We start from the raw sequence: 18,273 nt of genomic DNA, 5'->3' as shown, positions 1-18,273 counted from the left end.
ATAACTGTGTACACACACACCCCACACACACAGACACACAATTTCTGGCTTCCCTTGAAAAAGAGCCTTTTCAGATTTTAGATTATGCATCTGAAATTTCCTTCATAGATATGGATTATTTAATAGATATTCAAGTTATTTCTTCTTGGGTTAAAGGAATTGGTCCATTTTATCCAGATTTTCAAATGTATGGGCATGAGGTTGTTCACTGTACTCTTCTGATGCCTGTGGGGCCTACAGAATATCCTCTTCATACCAAATACTGGGGATCTGTGCTTGCTTGTCACTCTGGCTACCGGTTTCTCAGTTAATGATTTGTTCCGAAGAACCAGCTTTAGGCTTGGTTTTTCATATTTGCTGCAGTTTTGTTTTCATTTTTGTTGCTTGGTGTTAGCTCCGTTATTTCCTTCCTTCTGCTTGTTTGGGTTTACTTTGCATTTCATTTTCTAGTTTCTTAAGCTTAGATTGATGATTTGAGAACTTTCCTTTTCTAAAATCAGTATTTAATACTACAAATTTAACTCTAAGCATTGCTCTAGTTGCATCCCACAAATTTTGATATGGTGTGTTTTTCAGTTCAAAATATTTTCCATAGTTTGCTTTGAGACATCTTTAACAGATTGTTTAAAGGTGTGTTGTTGAGCTTCTAAATCTTTGGAGACTTAAGATCTGTTTCTGCTATTAATTTCTAGCTGAATTCTATATTCGTAGAAAATACTCTGGACAATTTCAGTTCTTTTAAAAAATTCTCATGACCCAGGATATGGTCTGTTTTGGTGAATACCTAATGGGATCTGAAAAGAATCGTACATTCACTTGGTTGTTGATGGTGCCCAGGTTTTCTATATCCTTGCTAACTTTGTCTGCTTTTTCTATCTGTTACTGAGGAGAGCTGGAGTCCCTAAGTGTAACCGGAGATTTGTCTTTCCATTTCTATCAGTTCTGGCCTTACGGACTTCCAGGCTCTGGGGTTCTGTGCATACGCACTCAGAACTGTTTTCTCCTCTTGGTGAATTCACCGGTCTATCATGATGCAATGTCCCTTTTTATTCAAGGCAAATGTTTTACTTTGCCTGGTATTAATACAGTGACTCCAAGCTTTCTTTGATTCATATATGCATAGTATATCTTTCTCCATCCTCTTATTTTTAATCTCACTGCATGGCCTCCTGCTCAGTATATCCCTGCACCCCGGCATCAGCCATGGATGTAATTAAAGTGAGCCTGCTGTAAACAGTAGGTAGCTGAGTCTTGGGTTTCCTTTTAAATCAATTTGAACATTGCTGTCCTTTAATTGGTATGGTTAGGCCATTTACAATGAATGTTATTACTGACATGTTTGAATTTAGGTCGACCATTTTAATTTTTTTTTTTGTTCTCAGCTTGTCCCTACTGTTTTATTCCTGCCTTCTTTTAGATTTGAAATTTTAAAAACATCCCATTTTAATGTATCTGATTTTTCACTGTATCTCGTGTGTGTGTGTGTGTGTGTGTATATATATATATATATTTTTTTTTTTTTTTTTTCTTTTGAGATGGAGTCTCGCTCTGTTGCCCAGGCTGGAGTGCAGTGGCATGATCTCAGCTCACTGCAACCTCTGCCTCCCAGTGAGTTCAAGCAGTTCTTCTGCCTCAGTCTCCCAAGTAGCTGGGACTACAGGCGCCTGCCACCACGCCCGGCTAATGTTTGTATTTTAGTAGAGATGGGTTTCACCATGTTGCCCAGGCTGGTCTTGAACTGAGCTCAGCCAATCCACCTGCCTTGGCCTCCCCAAGTGCTAGGATTACAGACGTGAGCCACCGTGCCCAGCCTGTATAGTTCTTTTAGTGCTCTAGGGCATTGGTTCCCAAATGGGAGTGATTATGACCCCATCCTCACACCCCTGCCCAAGGAAACATCTGGCAATTTCTGGAGACAATTTCTGGGGCTGTTCCACAGCCCCAGCTGGAGGAACACTGCTGGTATCTAGTGTGTAGAGGCCATAGGTGCTGTTAAACATCCTGAAGTACCAGGATAGTCCCCTACAATAAGGGATTCTCCAGTTCAAAGTATCAATAGTGCTGCGGTTGAAAAAGCCTATTGTAGGGACTATAATATATGTAACTTGTCCGAGTCTCCTTAAGATCAGTATTTTAGTACGTTAAGTGGAACGCGTAAGTCTTGCCACCAAGTTCACTACGGTCTCCCTCTTTTACACTGTAGTTGTCACTACAACTAAAACCCCACCAGTTATTTTTTTTTGCTAACTTTCACTTTTCAAATAACTTAAGAAAAATATCTGTATTTACCCAGATATTGGCCATTTCTGTTGGTTTTTCCTTCATTCCTGGGGTCCCAGGTTGCTCTCTGGTCCACTTCCCTTCCAGCAGAAGAACTGGCTTTAGTATTTCCTGTCGAGGAGCACGGCTGCCACGACTTCGCTTCGCTTCCTTTCATTTGAGAAGGTCTTTATTTTGCCTTGATTCCTAAAGGATTTTTTTTTTTTTTTTTTTTTCTGAATAGAGAATTCTGGGTCAAACGTTCTTTTCTTGCAGCATCTGAAAAATGAGCACTTCCTTCTGACCTCCCTCGTTTCTGGTGAGAAACCAGAGTAATTTGGATCCTTTTCCTCTGACTGCTTTTGACATTTTTTTATTTGACTTTGATTCTTACCAGTTTGATTGTGATGTGATACGTTTGGGATTCACTGAACTTCTTACATCTATGTTTGTCTTTCACCAAATTTTGAGTGTTTTCAGCCCTTATTTCTTCAGTTATTTTCCTCTGTGCCACACTCTCTCTCTTCTCTTCCAGGCTCAGATGACAGAATATTAGACCTTTTGGAATTTGCCCCTGACTCTCTTCATGTTTTTGTTACTGTTTTTTAATTGCTTCCTGTTCAGAATGGACATTTTTTATTGGTTTGTCTTCAAGTTCACTATTTCCTCTCATCTGCATTCTACAGTTGTGCCATATAATACATTATTTAGATTACTACATTTTTCAATTTAAAATTATGTATTTGGTTTTCTTTAAACCTCTATTTCTCTGCGGAGATGTTCGGTCTTCCCACGCATTCCAAGAACGTTTCTCTTTTCCGTCAGAGCAGTTACAACAGTGACTGTCGGCCTGAGCTGGCTCCTATTGACTGTCATTTCCATTGAGAGCTGAGAAACTCTGACTCTTCATACATAACTTGGTTTTTATCTTGGACATTCTGAACATTATGCAGTGAGATGTGAGTCTTCGTTGGTCCTATCAACAGTGTTGCTTTTCCTGCTACCAGGCACTTCAGGTGGTCAGATTCAGGGTGCGAGGTCTGACTTGTTTTTGGTGGACTGCAGTTCAATTTAATTCCACTTCAGAACCTTCCTTTTGCTCTTTAGATCTGTCCTTCATGTGCAACACTCAGAGACAAGACTGGGACTTGAGAGGTCGACTGTCCACAATGACACTGAGTTCTCAAAGCTGCTGGGATGTAGTTTAGGTCCAGATCTATGCATGTGTAGTTCAAGGGTGAGTCCAGAAACTTCACCACAGCATCCCCATTCTTCTTCACCATGGTGTACCCAACCTTCCCCATCAGAGTACCACAGAGTCCCCAACCTTCCCCACAATGTCACCAGAGTCCCCAACCTTCCCCACAACCTCACCACGGAGTCCCCAACCTTCCCCACAACCACACCACGGAGTCCCCAGCCTTCCCCACAACCTCACCACGGAGTCCCCAACCTTCCCCACAACCTCACCACGGAGTCCCCAGCCTTCCCCACAACCTCACCACGGAGTCCCCAACCTTCCCCACAACCTCACCACGGAGTCCCCAACCTTCCCCACAACCTCACCACGGAGTCCCCAACCTTCCCCGCAACGTCACCAGAGTCCCCAACCTTCCCCACAACCTCACCACGGAGTCCCCAGCTTTCCCCACCACCTCACCACGGAGTCCCCAACCTTCCCCACAACCTCACCACGGAGTCCGCAGCCTTCCCCACAACCTCACCACAGAGTCCCCAACCTTCCCCACCATCTCACCACAGAGTCCCCAACCTTCCCCATCAGAGTACCACAGAGTCCCCAACCTTCCCCGCAACGTCACCAGAGTCCCCAACCTTCCCCACAACCTCACCACGGAGTCCCCAGCTTTCCCCACCACCTCACCACGGAGTCCCCAGCCTTCCCCACAACCTCACCACGGAGTCCCCAGCCTTCCCCACAACCTCACCAGCCTTCCCCACAACCTCACCACGGAGTCCCCAGCCTTCCCCACAACCTCACCACGGAGTCCCCAACCTTCCCCACAACCTCACCACGGAGTCCCCAACCTTCCCCACAACCTCACCACGGAGTCCCCAGCCTTCCCCACAACCTCACCACAGAGTCCCCAACCTTCCCCACCATCTCACCACAGAGTCCCCAACCTTCCCCATCAGAGTACCACAGAGTCCCCAACCTTCCCCGCAACGTCACCAGAGTCCCCAACCTTCCCCACAACCTCACCACGGAGTCCCCAGCCTTCCCCACCACCTCACCACGGAGTCCCCAGCCTTCCCCACAACCTCACCACGGAGTCCCCAGCCTTCCCCACAACCTCACCAGTCTCCAACCTTCCCCACAACCTCACCACGGAGTCCCCAACCTTCCCCACAACCTCACCACAGAGTCCCCAGCCTTCCCCACAACCTCACCACAGAGTCCCCAACCTTCCCCACAACCTCACCACAGAGTCCCCAACCTTCCCCACCACCTCACCACAGTCCCCCCCCCAGCCTTCCCCATCAGAGTACCACAGAGTCCCCAACCTTCCCCACAACCTCACCACAGAGTCCCCAGCCTTCCCCACAACCTCACCACGAAGTCCCCAGCCTTCCCTACAACCTCACCACAGAGTCCCCAGCCTTCCCCACAACCTCACCACAGAGTCCCCAGCCTTCCCCACAACCTCACCACGAAGTCCCCAGCCTTCCCTACAACCTCACCACAGAGTCCCCAGCCTTCCCCACAACCTCACCACAGAGTCCCCAGCCTTCCCCACAACCTCACCAGAGTCCCCAACCTTCCCCACAATCTCACCACATAGTCCCCAGCCTTCCCCACAACCTCACCACAGAGTCCCCAGCCTTCCCCACAACCTCACCACAGAGTCCCCAACCTTCCCCACAACCTCACCACAGAGTCCCCAACCTTCCCCACAACCTCACCACAGAGTCCCCAGCCTTCCCCACAACCTCACCACGGAGTCCCCAACCTTCCCCACAACCTCACCACGGAGTCCCCAGCCTTCCCCACAACCTCACCACAGAGTCCCCAACCTTCCCCACCATCTCACCACAGAGTCCCCAACCTTCCCCATCAGAGTACCACAGAGTCCCCAACCTTCCCCGCAACGTCACCAGAGTCCCCAACCTTCCACACAACCTCACCACGGAGTCCCCAGCCTTCCCCACAACCTCACCACGGAGTCCCCAACCTTCCCCACAACCTCACCACGGAGTCCCCAACCTTCCCCACAACCTCACCACGGAGTCCCCAGCCTTCCCCACAACCTCACCACGGAGTCCCCAGCCTTCCCCACAACCTCACCACGGAGTCCCCAGCCTTCCCCACAACCTCACCACGGAGTCCCCAACCTTCCCCACAACCTCACCACGGAGTCCCCAGCCTTCCCCACAACCTCACCACGGAGTCCCCAGCCTTCCCCACAACCTCACCACGGAGTCCCCAGCCTTCCCCACAACCTCACCACAGAGTCCCCAACCTTCCCCACCATCTCACCACAGAGTCCCCAACCTTCCCCATCAGAGTACCACAGAGTCCCCAACCTTCCCCGCAACGTCACCAGAGTCCCCAACCTTCCCCACAACCTCACCACGGAGTCCCCAGCCTTCCCCACAACCTCACCACGGAGTCCCCAACCTTCCCCACAACCTCACCACGGAGTCCCCAACCTTCCCCACAACCTCACCACGGAGTCCCCAGCCTTCCCCACAACCTCACCACAGAGTCCCCAACCTTCCCCACCATCTCACCACAGAGTCCCCAACCTTCCCCATCAGAGTACCACAGAGTCCCCAACCTTCCCCGCAACGTCACCAGAGTCCCCAACCTTCCCCACAACCTCACCACGGAGTCCCCAGCTTTCCCCACCACCTCACCACGGAGTCCCCAACCTTCCCCACAACCTCACCACGGAGTCCCCAGCCTTCCCCACAACCTCACCACAGAGTCCCCAACCTTCCCCACCATCTCACCACAGAGTCCCCAACCTTCCCCATCAGAGTACCACAGAGTCCCCAACCTTCCCCGCAACGTCACCAGAGTCCCCAACCTTCCCCACAACCTCACCACGGAGTCCCCAGCTTTCCCCACCACCTCACCACGGAGTCCCCAGCCTTCCCCACAACCTCACCACGGAGTCCCCAGCCTTCCCCACAACCTCACCAGCCTTCCCCACAACCTCACCACGGAGTCCCCAGCCTTCCCCACAACCTCACCACGGAGTCCCCAACCTTCCCCACAACCTCACCACGGAGTCCCCAACCTTCCCCACAACCTCACCACGGAGTCCCCAGCCTTCCCCACAACCTCACCACAGAGTCCCCAACCTTCCCCACCATCTCACCACAGAGTCCCCAACCTTCCCCATCAGAGTACCACAGAGTCCCCAACCTTCCCCGCAACGTCACCAGAGTCCCCAACCTTCCCCACAACCTCACCACGGAGTCCCCAGCCTTCCCCACCACCTCACCACGGAGTCCCCAGCCTTCCCCACAACCTCACCACGGAGTCCCCAGCCTTCCCCACAACCTCACCAGTCTCCAACCTTCCCCACAACCTCACCACGGAGTCCCCAACCTTCCCCACAACCTCACCACAGAGTCCCCAGCCTTCCCCACAACCTCACCACAGAGTCCCCAACCTTCCCCACAACCTCACCACAGAGTCCCCAACCTTCCCCACCACCTCACCACAGTCCCCCCCCCAGCCTTCCCCATCAGAGTACCACAGAGTCCCCAACCTTCCCCACAACCTCACCACAGAGTCCCCAGCCTTCCCCACAACCTCACCACGAAGTCCCCAGCCTTCCCTACAACCTCACCACAGAGTCCCCAGCCTTCCCCACAACCTCACCACAGAGTCCCCAGCCTTCCCCACAACCTCACCACGAAGTCCCCAGCCTTCCCTACAACCTCACCACAGAGTCCCCAGCCTTCCCCACAACCTCACCACAGAGTCCCCAGCCTTCCCCACAACCTCACCAGAGTCCCCAACCTTCCCCACAATCTCACCACATAGTCCCCAGCCTTCCCCACAACCTCACCACAGAGTCCCCAGCCTTCCCCACAACCTCACCACAGAGTCCCCAACCTTCCCCACAACCTCACCACAGAGTCCCCAACCTTCCCCACAACCTCACCACAGAGTCCCCAGCCTTCCCCACAACCTCACCACGGAGTCCCCAACCTTCCCCACAACCTCACCACGGAGTCCCCAGCCTTCCCCACAACCTCACCACAGAGTCCCCAACCTTCCCCACCATCTCACCACAGAGTCCCCAACCTTCCCCATCAGAGTACCACAGAGTCCCCAACCTTCCCCGCAACGTCACCAGAGTCCCCAACCTTCCCCACAACCTCACCACGGAGTCCCCAGCCTTCCCCACAACCTCACCACGGAGTCCCCAACCTTCCCCACAACCTCACCACGGAGTCCCCAACCTTCCCCACAACCTCACCACGGAGTCCCCAGCCTTCCCCACAACCTCACCACAGAGTCCCCAACCTTCCCCACCATCTCACCACAGAGTCCCCAATCTTCCCCATCAGAGTACCACAGAGTCCCCAACCTTCCCCGCAACGTCACCAGAGTCCCCAACCTTCCCCACAACCTCACCACGGAGTCCCCAGCTTTCCCCACCACCTCACCACGGAGTCCCCAACCTTCCCCACAACCTCACCACGGAGTCCCCAGCCTTCCCCACAACCTCACCACAGAGTCCCCAACCTTCCCCACCATCTCACCACAGAGTCCCCAACCTTCCCCATCAGAGTACCACAGAGTCCCCAACCTTCCCCGCAACGTCACCAGAGTCCCCAACCTTCCCCACAACCTCACCACGGAGTCCCCAGCTTTCCCCACCACCTCACCACGGAGTCCCCAGCCTTCCCCACAACCTCACCAGCCTTCCCCACAACCTCACCACGGAGTCCCCAGCCTTCCCCACAACCTCACCACGGAGTCCCCAACCTTCCCCACAACCTCACCACGGAGTCCCCAACCTTCCCCACAACCTCACCACGGAGTCCCCAGCCTTCCCCACAACCTCACCACAGAGTCCCCAACCTTCCCCACCATCTCACCACAGAGTCCCCAACCTTCCCCATCAGAGTACCACAGAGTCCCCAACCTTCCCCGCAACGTCACCAGAGTCCCCAACCTTCCCCACAACCTCACCACGGAGTCCCCAGCTTTCCCCACCACCTCACCACGGAGTCCCCAGCCTTCCCCACAACCTCACCACGGAGTCCCCAGCCTTCCCCACAACCTCACCAGCCTTCCCCACAACCTCACCACGGAGTCCCCAACCTTCCCCACAACCTCACCACAGAGTCCCCAACCTTCCCCACAACCTCACCACATAGTCCCCAGCCTTCCCCACAACCTCAACACAGAGTCCCCAACCTTCCCCACAACCTCACCACAGAGTCCCCAACCTTCCCCACCATCTCACCACAGTCCCCCCCCCAGCCTTCCCCATCAGAGTACCACAGAGTCCCCAACCTTCCCCACAACCTCACCACAGAGTCCCCAGCCTTCCCCACAACCTCACCACAGAGTCCCCAGCCTTCCCCACAACCTCACCACGGAGTCCCCAGCCTTCCCCACAACCTCACCACAGAGTCCCCAACCTTCCCCACAACCTCACCACAGAGTCCCCAACCTTCCCCACCACCTCACCACAGTCCCCCCCCAGCCTTCCCCATCAGAGTACCACAGAGTCCCCAACCTTCCCCACAACCTCACCACAGAGTCCCCAGCCTTCCCCACAACCTCACCACGAAGTCCCCAGCCTTCCCTACAACCTCACCACAGAGTCCCCAGCCTTCCCCACAACCTCACCACAGAGTCCCCAGCCTTCCCCACAACCTCACCACGAAGTCCCCAGCCTTCCCTACAACCTCACCACAGAGTCCCCAGCCTTCCCCACAACCTCACCACGGAGTCCCCAACCTTCCCCACAACCTCACCACAGAGTCCCCAACCTTCCCCACAACCTCACCACATAGTCCCCAGCCTTCCCCACAACCTCAACACAGAGTCCCCAACCTTCCCCACAACCTCACCACAGAGTCCCCAACCTTCCCCACCATCTCACCACAGTCCCCCCCCCAGCCTTCCCCATCAGAGTACCACAGAGTCCCCAACCTTCCCCACAACCTCACCACAGAGTCCCCAGCCTTCCCCACAACCTCACCACAGAGTCCCCAGCCTTCCCCACAACCTCACCACGGAGTCCCCAGCCTTCCCCACAACCTCACCAGTCTCCAACCTTCCCCACAACCTCACCACGGAGTCCCCAACCTTCCCCACAACCTCACCACAGAGTCCCCAGCCTTCCCCACAACCTCACCACAGAGTCCCCAACCTTCCCCACAACCTCACCACAGAGTCCCCAACCTTCCCCACCACCTCACCACAGTCCCCCCCCAGCCTTCCCCATCAGAGTACCACAGAGTCCCCAACCTTCCCCACAACCTCACCACAGAGTCCCCAGCCTTCCCCACAACCTCACCACGAAGTCCCCAGCCTTCCCTACAACCTCACCACAGAGTCCCCAGCCTTCCCCACAACCTCACCACAGAGTCCCCAGCCTTCCCCACAACCTCACCACGAAGTCCCCAGCCTTCCCTACAACCTCACCACAGAGTCCCCAGCCTTCCCCACAACCTCACCACAGAGTCCCCAGCCTTCCCCACAACCTCACCAGAGTCCCCAACCTTCCCCACAATCTCACCACATAGTCCCCAGCCTTCCCCACAACCTCACCACAGAGTCCCCAGCCTTCCCCACAACCTCACCACAGAGTCCCCAACCTTCCCCACAACCTCACCACAGAGTCCCCAGCCTTCCCCACAACCTCACCACAGAGTCCCCAGCCTTCCCCACAACCTCACCACAGAGTCCCCAACCTTCCCCACAATCTCACCACATAGTCCCCAGCCTTCCCCACAACCTCACCACAGAGTCCCCAACCTTCCCCACAACCTCACCACAGAGTCCCCAGCCTTCCCCACAACCTCACCACAGTCCCCCCCCAGCCTTCCCCATCAGAGTACCACAGAGTCCCCAACCTTCCCCACAACCTCACCACAGAGTCCCCAGCCTTCCCCACAACCTCACCACAGTCCCCAGCCTTCCCCACAACCTCACCACAGTCCCCAGCCTTCCCCACAACCTCACCACAAGACTTTTTCTAGTTCATTCTCTTCTAAATTTGAGCATTTTTTTGGCATCACATATGAATGAGCTAAGCTATAATTTAAGGCACGTTTAAGCTGTAATTTAACATTCTCTTATTCTAAAAGAGACCATACGCACCACACAAGTCCTACATAAAGGACCAAAGACAGGTGTAAAAGAGACAAACAAGGTACCCTGGAGAATCTGCCAACCGTGTCTGTTTTGCCCAGGGTTTCCCATGTGGCTGCGCGTGTGCCAGTGTAGACGGAGGAGGCCAGGGCAAGTTTGCTTTCGCTGCTTTGACAGCGTCCCTCCTCACAGAGCGGCCACACAGGTTAACTGTGAACAACTTTCAGACTATCTGCAGTGAAACAGTCAAAGCAACTCAAATCTAGAGAGACAGCTTTTAGCGCCCATCGTAACATCAGGTAAAGCCCTGTGGTCTGCAAGCCCCCGGCTGCCAGGCGTGGCTGGGGAAGGGCTGGGAGGCAGCAGCACCCGCACCATGGCCTTGGGGGGGTGCAAGTGGGAAGGTGATGCCTGAGCCTGGCGCCCAGGGAGGAGGAGCAGAGCCTGGAACAGCCTGGGCTGCTTTGCTGTCTGGAGGGAAATCGGGGGTCGGGTCCCCTCCTGAGGCCCCAACCACAGGCAGAGCCCAGGCCCATTCGGAGCCCACCCTAGGAGGGGGCTGGTCAGCCCCAAGGGGCCAGTGGGGGCCTGGACACCTCCTTTCCATCCCCTTCCCTGCTGACGCCTCCAACACACAGAACCCCAGGGAGCCAGGCAGGTGGCTGGCCACCCCCAGTGAGGGTTCCACAGTGGCAGAGCTCAGGCCTGCACACACCAACAAAGATGGAAGCAGATGCTGGGCTCCAGAGTTCCAGCCGGGACACAGGCCTGGTCAGATGGGGGCCGGAGGACGTGCAGCTGAAGCCTGATCCCAGGACCATCTGTCCCTGTCCCCGGGTCACCGCCCAGCGCCCTCACTGTTAGCATCCCCGGGGCCCTGATGCACAGGTGCACCCCACAGCATGGCAGCTGCAGACACAGAGCCATCGCTGGGCTGGGTTCTGCTGGCTGCGGGGACATTCCAGCTGCTGGGACAATCCGTCAGAGAAGATGGCTCCACCACTGTGGCATGGGGACTGGAATCCCAGCCACCCCCACCCCCCTAGCTACATCATTTAGAGGGCAGGGGAGGGGCCAGGAGCAGGGAGGGGCCGGGAGCAGGGAGGGGACCGGAGCAGGGAGGGGAGAGGAGCAGGGAGGGGCACAGGAGCAGGGAGGGGGACAGGAGCAGGGAGGGGGACAGGAGCAGGGAGGGGACGGCAGCAGGGAGGGGATGGCAGCAGGGAGGGGATGGCAGCAGGGAGGGGCACAGGAGCAGGGAGGGGACCAGGAGCAGGGAGGGGCACAGGAGCAGGGAGGGGGACAGGAGCAGGGAGGGGAACAGGAGCGGGCAGGGTACTGGAGCGGGCAGGGGACGGGAGCAGGGAGGGGACGGGAGCGGGCAGGGTACTGGATCGGGCAGGGGACGGGAGCGGGGAGGGGATGGCAGCAGGGAGGGGACGGGAGCGGGGAGGGGACGGGAGCGGGGAGGGGACGGGAGCGGGCAGGGTACTGGAGCGGGCAGGGGACGGGAGCGGGGAGGGGACGGGAGCAGGGAAGGGACGGAAAACAGCTCCGCAAATTATTAAACAGGGTCACATCCCACTGGGGATTCCACCCCACACCTACATCCGTGAGAAAGGAAAACTACGTCCACATAAAAACTCGTTCACGAGTGTCCATCGCACGTTAACAGCCTAAACATTAAACCATCAAACGTCCCTCAGCTGAAGAACGGAAGAGCAAATGTGGCAAATCTATGGAAGGAACATTTTTTCAACCACAAAAAGGAAAGAAACACTGACCCCTTCTGCAGCATGGACGAACCCTGAGAACACAAAGTGCAGGGAAAGAAGCCAAGCACAAGGCCACATATCACCAGGCCACGTATTGCCAGGCCATATAGCGCCAGGCCACGTAGCGCCAGGCCACGCGTTGCCGGGCACCACTGATGTGACGCGTCTGGAAAGGCAAGCCCACAGAGATGGGAAGCAGAGGAGGGGCAGCAGAGGCTGGGGCAGTGGTAATGACTGCCAGTGGCCGCGGAGTTGCTTCCTGCGGTGTGGAAAATGTTCTGGAATTAGACCGTGATGCTGGCTTTGTGGCCCCATAAGTATACTGTGATGTGAGTCACATCTCAGGCGGGTCACACTTTGTAATGTTCCAGAGCCTCCGCTGAACCCTCCTGTCACATGGGCCAGCCTGCATGCACCCAGCTCACTTCATGTTAACCCAGGTGTCCTGTGCAGCAGTCACTCCACTCCGAACCGCCGGGGCCTGCTCTGCATCAGAGGGATAAGGAAAGGCACGGTGACGGGGGTCTGAGTGTCATGAAGACGTGGCCCCCGGGGAGACAAGCCACACACCCAGGGGCTGAGGACCCACACAGCCTGCTCTAGAGTTTGGGGAAGAGCTCGGCTTCTGGATCCAGCCCATGTCCTGGATGGACAGGGGCAGCCCCAAGGAGTGAGGACTGACAGAGTTCAAATCCTCTCCCTGCGGGGGCGGCCTGAGCCTCAGCTTCACCTGCTGTAGGCACCATGCCCTGCATGCCTGGTCACCCATCCTCACTCGGCCACCGTGGTCACACACAGTCGGGGCCGCACAGGCACCTGCCCAGGCTCTTCCGCCGTCAACGTATTCTGCATTTCAGGCTCCTCCCCATCCGTCAACACCAAAGCTCCCCGGCCGCCCTCATCGTCTACGCCCATGTCACCCTCCAATCCTCGTTAGGTAACAGTCTTCAAACCCAGTAAAAACTAGAGGAAGAGGGCCGGGCGCGGTGGCTCAAGCCTGTAATCCCAGCACTTTGGGAGGCCGAGACGGGCGGATCACGAGGTCAGGAGATCGAGACCATCCTGGCTAACACGGTGAAACCCCGTCTCTACTAAAAAATACAAAAAATTAGCCGGGCGAGGTGGCGGGCGCCTGTAGTCCCAGCTACTCAGGAGGCTGAGGCAGGAGAATGGCGCAAACCCGGGAGGCGGAGCTTGCAGTGAGCTGAGATCCGGCCACTGCACTCCAGCCCGGGCTACAGAGCAAGACTCCGTCTCAAAAAAAAAAAAAAAAAAAAAAAAAAAAAAAAAAAAAAACTAGAGGAAGAGGAATGCAAACACTCTCAGAGAATCCGCCCTTCAGAGCCTGCTGCGTTAATTAGTAAGCTGTTTCTGAAGCTTTATCGTGTCTCGTTACTGGTTCAGAACCTACCACCACGTAGTATTTTCTAAAGGGAAGTCACTGTTCAAAAATGCATCCGGCAGTTGCTCCAAGGTAGAACCGTGTGTGCACGGCTGTGTGTGTGTGCATGCATGGAGGCAGCGGTGCACGCCAGCCTGTGCACGTGTGTGCATGTACACGAGACGCAGGACTTTCCAGAAGCAGGGCTGCTGTGAGATTGACCTGGGAGTTCTCGAGTCGCTTCCTATCAAACATCCTAGGGACCTTCGATTTAATGTGGAGCTGAGGCTGCGGGTCCCAGGGCAGACTCCAGGCAGCACGCCTCCCTCACCCAGGGCAGTGGCACCAGCAGGTCCCCAGAGAAAAGGAGCTGGAGCCTTCAGGCTGTCACATTTCAGGCTCACGTCACCATTCACCACCAAAGTCTTGACTTTTTTTTTTTTTTTTTAGACTGAATCTCACTCTGTCGCCCAGGCTGGAGTGCAGTGGCATGATCTTGGCTCACTGCAACCTCCACCTCACAGGTTCAAGTGATTCTCCTGCCTCAGCCTCCCGAGTAGCTGGGATTACAGGTGCCTGCCACTACACCTAGCTAATTTTTGCATTTTTAGTAGATACGGGGTTTCACCATCTTGGCCAGGCTGGTCTTGAACTAACCTTATGATCCACCTGCCCTGGCCTCCCAAACTGCTGGGATTACAGGCGTGAGCCACCAAGCCCAGCCCAAAATCTTGGTTTTTTACGTATCTGTAAGTACGTTTGTATGCACATTTTAAATATGTCATCTTAAACACGAACCTGGAGATTATACAGGAAGCACACATGATCTATCAAACCTGCATTCAGAAACCAATACCCACAATGGCTTCAACAATCACAAATCCTGGCAGGGCTGGGGGTACCACAATGCCCCATCAGGAAGGTGGGAGCACACAGGAACCTGAGACGCCTCTGGCCTGCCTCCAGACAGGGAGCCGTCCGACAGCAGGACGTGGGGGTCACTCCAGCAAGGCTGCCGTGGGCCAGGAGGAACAGGCAGGTACCACAGGAGCACCCAGGAAGTGGCGAAGGGGAGACGTCCCCCTTGCCCAAGCCACGTCTGGAGAGCAAGTGGAGCCCAGGCTGGGGAGGGCTGAAGATCCACAGAGCGGCGGCCTGGACCCCATGCAGAGAAGCCAGGAGACCACACAGCAAAGGGGGCAGAGGTGGGACCCTGTGCCCCACAGTCCGCGGCGCCGAGGGAGGAAGGTGGGCAGGGCCCACAGGCCCAAGGAGACGCAGCTTCAGACGCGCAGGTACAGCCGGCTCCTGACTCAGCCCTGCCCAGAGAGAACCTCAGGAACAGCCCCCACCTCGCTGGCCTGAGCCCTGCAGGCCCTGCCTTCCCTAGGCCGCCAGGTGGAACATGGGGGGCTGACACCCCGTGGCGTCTCAGGTTGTGGAAGGCAGCTGCTGGGCCTCCAGAATTCATGCTCGGGTGATGCTAAAACCCGGGGCCAAGGCAAAACGCGGCGTCAGAGCAGGAGAAGGAAGGACGTGTGGCACAAAAGCCGGGCCTGGAGTGATCGTTTCCTTTCCCCTTCAGCTGAGAACCCTCCCAAAACCCTCCCTCAGGCCATGCAGAGGCAACGTCCCCCAAATAGACCCCAGACTCGTCCAGCCAGGCATGGGGTACTGCCGTACCCGCAGTGCTCCCCGTACCCGCAGCGCTCCCGTACCCGCAGTGCTGCCATACCCGCAGTGCTCCCCGTACCCGCAGTGCCGCCGTACCCGCAGTGCTGCCATACCCGCAGTGCTCCCCGTACCCGCGGTGCCTCCCGTACCCGCGGCGCTCCCGTACCCGCGGTGCCCCTGTACCCGCGGTGCATCCCGTACCCGCGGTGCCTCCCGTACCCGCAGTGCTCCCCGTACCCGCAGTGCTCCCCGTACCCGCGGCGCTCCCGTACCCGCAGTGCTTCCCGTACCCGCAGTGCTTCCCGTACCCGCAGTGCCGCCGTACCCACAGTGCCTCCCGTACCCGCAGTGCCCGCCGTACCCGCAGTACCTCCCGTACCCGCAGTGCCTCCCGTACCCGCAGTGCCGCCGTACCCGCAGTGCTCCCCATCCGCAGTGCCCCCGTACCCGCGGTGCCCCCGTACCCGCGGTGCCGCCGTACCCGCGGTGCCCCCGTACCCGCAGCGCTGCCGTACCCGCAGTGCTTCCTGCAGGACTGACTGCCGGCTCGGTGCTGGGGAGAAACCCACGCACTCCTGCACACGAAAGTGTGTGTGCCGCCTGTGGTGGCGTGAGTGAGAACAGGAAACGCATGTCCAATGTGTTTCTTCCACACACAGACCCCCCTTCCACAGGTGTTTCTGGAGCCTTCCCCGTGTGTGAGAAGGGCAGACTTCGGGGCCTGAGACAGGCCTGCCTGCAGGGCCGCCTCGGCTGGCATCTGGAAATGGGTTTGAGGATTCCCACGTCCCCACAACCGACGGGGCAGGCCCTGGGCTGAGACTTTGAACAATGTGCCTGCGCTGAACAGCAAAACCTGCTCCCCTGGGACCCGGGACAACGGCTCCCGCCAAGCCCGGGCCCCTGTGAGCAGCCCTCTCAGGCCAGGCCAAGGCCACACACGGCCAGCTCCTCATGAGAGGGGCCAGGAGGCCACCACGTGGGGTCCTGATCTACTGAGAACCTCACCACGAGGCTGTGGTGACGCTCAGGAGGGCACAGGCCTGGCACCCAGGTACCTCCACAGATCTCCAGGTTGCAAGCTGGGCACCCGGGCACTGCCCACAGGATCTCCAGCTGTGGGGTGGCTGGGGACCTCACACTCCGCCGGATTGGGCCCACGTCCAGCCAGGGAGCCCACACGCAACGCCTGCCCTGAGACCCACTTTCTCTCGGGGAGCATCCTTGCCTTTCGGGTCCCGTACGAAGCCCTCAGGGCTGCCACTGCCCAACCCAACAGTGAGGGAGCCTGTTCCAGCCATGGACACGCTCTCGGGCCTCCACGCACCCTCACCCGGGAAACCCCAGCAACCCCCGTGGTCTTGATTCACTGTAATCACACCAGCCAGGGCAGCTCACCCACACCACACCCCACCCCACACCCCAACCTGTCCCTGCCTCACACCCATGCCAACACCCCACACCTGGACCCATGCCCCACACCTCTACCTACAACCCACACCCATAACTGCAACCCACACCTAATACACCCCACACCCATGCCCATGCCCTACACCTATACCTACAACCCCCACCTGCACCCCACACCCCAACCCGTACCTACACCTCACATCCATACCCAAATAACATTCCCTCCAAATCACACCTCTGCCTACAACCCACACTCATAAATGCAGCCCACACCGAATATGCCTCACACCCATACCCATGTCCCACAGGAGTACCTACAGCCCACACCTGTACCTACCTGCCACACCTATGCCTACAGCACACACCTGTACCTGCCACACCTATGCCTACAGCACACGCCTGCACCCCATACCCCCACACCCCAACCACACCTACACTTCATATCTGTACCTACGTCCCACACCCATACCTACACTGTACACCCATAACTGTAATCCACACCCATGCCTAGAACCCACACCTGCACCCCATGCCCCATACCCCAACCCATACCTTCACCCCACACCTGTGCCTACAACGCACACCCCTACCTACAGCCCACACCCGTAACTGCAACCCACACCTGTAACCCTGACCTGTACCTACATCTCACCCCCTACCACCACCCCACACCTGCAACAAGCCCTCCTACCTTTACCTATAACCGGCAACTGAACCTACACCCCACAGGACCCCGGCCCTCACACCAAACCTGCAAATACAGGAAAGCCCTAGAGGGGGTGCTATGGTCCCTGGGCACCCGTTCTCAAACGCAAAAACACATCAGCCCCTCTCTTCCAGGCTGTTTCCCAAAAATAACAAATCCAAGAATAACATTCCCTCCGAATCACAGCCTCAGCATCTGTGACGGAGACCAGACCCAAGCACAGTGTGGGGGCCCAGGGGTGTCATCAGTGAGGAGCAGGCACCGGGGGGGTCCTCAGTGAGGAGCGGGCACCGGGGGGTCCTCAGTGAGGAGCGGGCACCGGGGGGGTCCTCAGTGAGGAGCAGGCACCGGGGGGTCCTCAGTGAGGAGCGGGCACCGGGGGGGGTCCTCAGTGAGGAGCAGGCACCGGGGGGGTCCTCAGGAGCGGGCACCGTGGGGGGGTCCTCAGTGAGGAGCGGGCACCGTGGGGGGTCCTCGGTGAGGAGCGGGCACCGGGGGGGGGGGTCCTCGGTGAGGAGCGGGCACCGGGGGGGTCCTCGGTGAGGAGCGGGCACTGGGGGGGGTCCTCGGTGAGGAGCGGGCACCGGGGGGGTCCTCGGTGAGGAGCGGGCACCGGGGGGGGTCCTCGGTGAGGAGCGGGCACCGGGGGGGGTCCTCAGTGAGGAGCGGGCCTGGGTATTGAAGGTGTGAGGGACGAGAGTTTTCTGCCGCTGCCGCAGCAAGCAAATCTGTTTTTATTACAATGTGGTTTCCATCC

At 57.2% G+C, this 18,273-nt stretch overlaps 2 protein-coding genes across 15 annotated transcripts in view; one reads left to right on the top strand and one right to left on the bottom strand.

The window, feature by feature from the left end:
* SLC66A2 (solute carrier family 66 member 2) overlaps positions 1 to 18,273 on the bottom strand; it is a 62,529-nt gene that overhangs the window by 11,859 nt on the left and 32,397 nt on the right. The gene's annotated exons all lie outside the window — the stretch shown is intronic.
* The window catches only part of KCNG2 (potassium voltage-gated channel modifier subfamily G member 2), a 111,943-nt gene that overhangs the window by 87,471 nt on the left and 6,199 nt on the right, over positions 1 to 18,273 (top strand). The window lies entirely within an intron of this gene.

Source organism: Macaca fascicularis, chromosome 18 (genome assembly GCF_037993035.2).
Source record: "Macaca fascicularis isolate 582-1 chromosome 18, T2T-MFA8v1.1".
NCBI classification, from domain to species: domain Eukaryota; kingdom Metazoa; phylum Chordata; class Mammalia; order Primates; family Cercopithecidae; genus Macaca; species Macaca fascicularis.
Note: the sequence above shows the minus strand (reverse complement) of the source record. Positions and strands in the feature narration are given on the sequence as shown.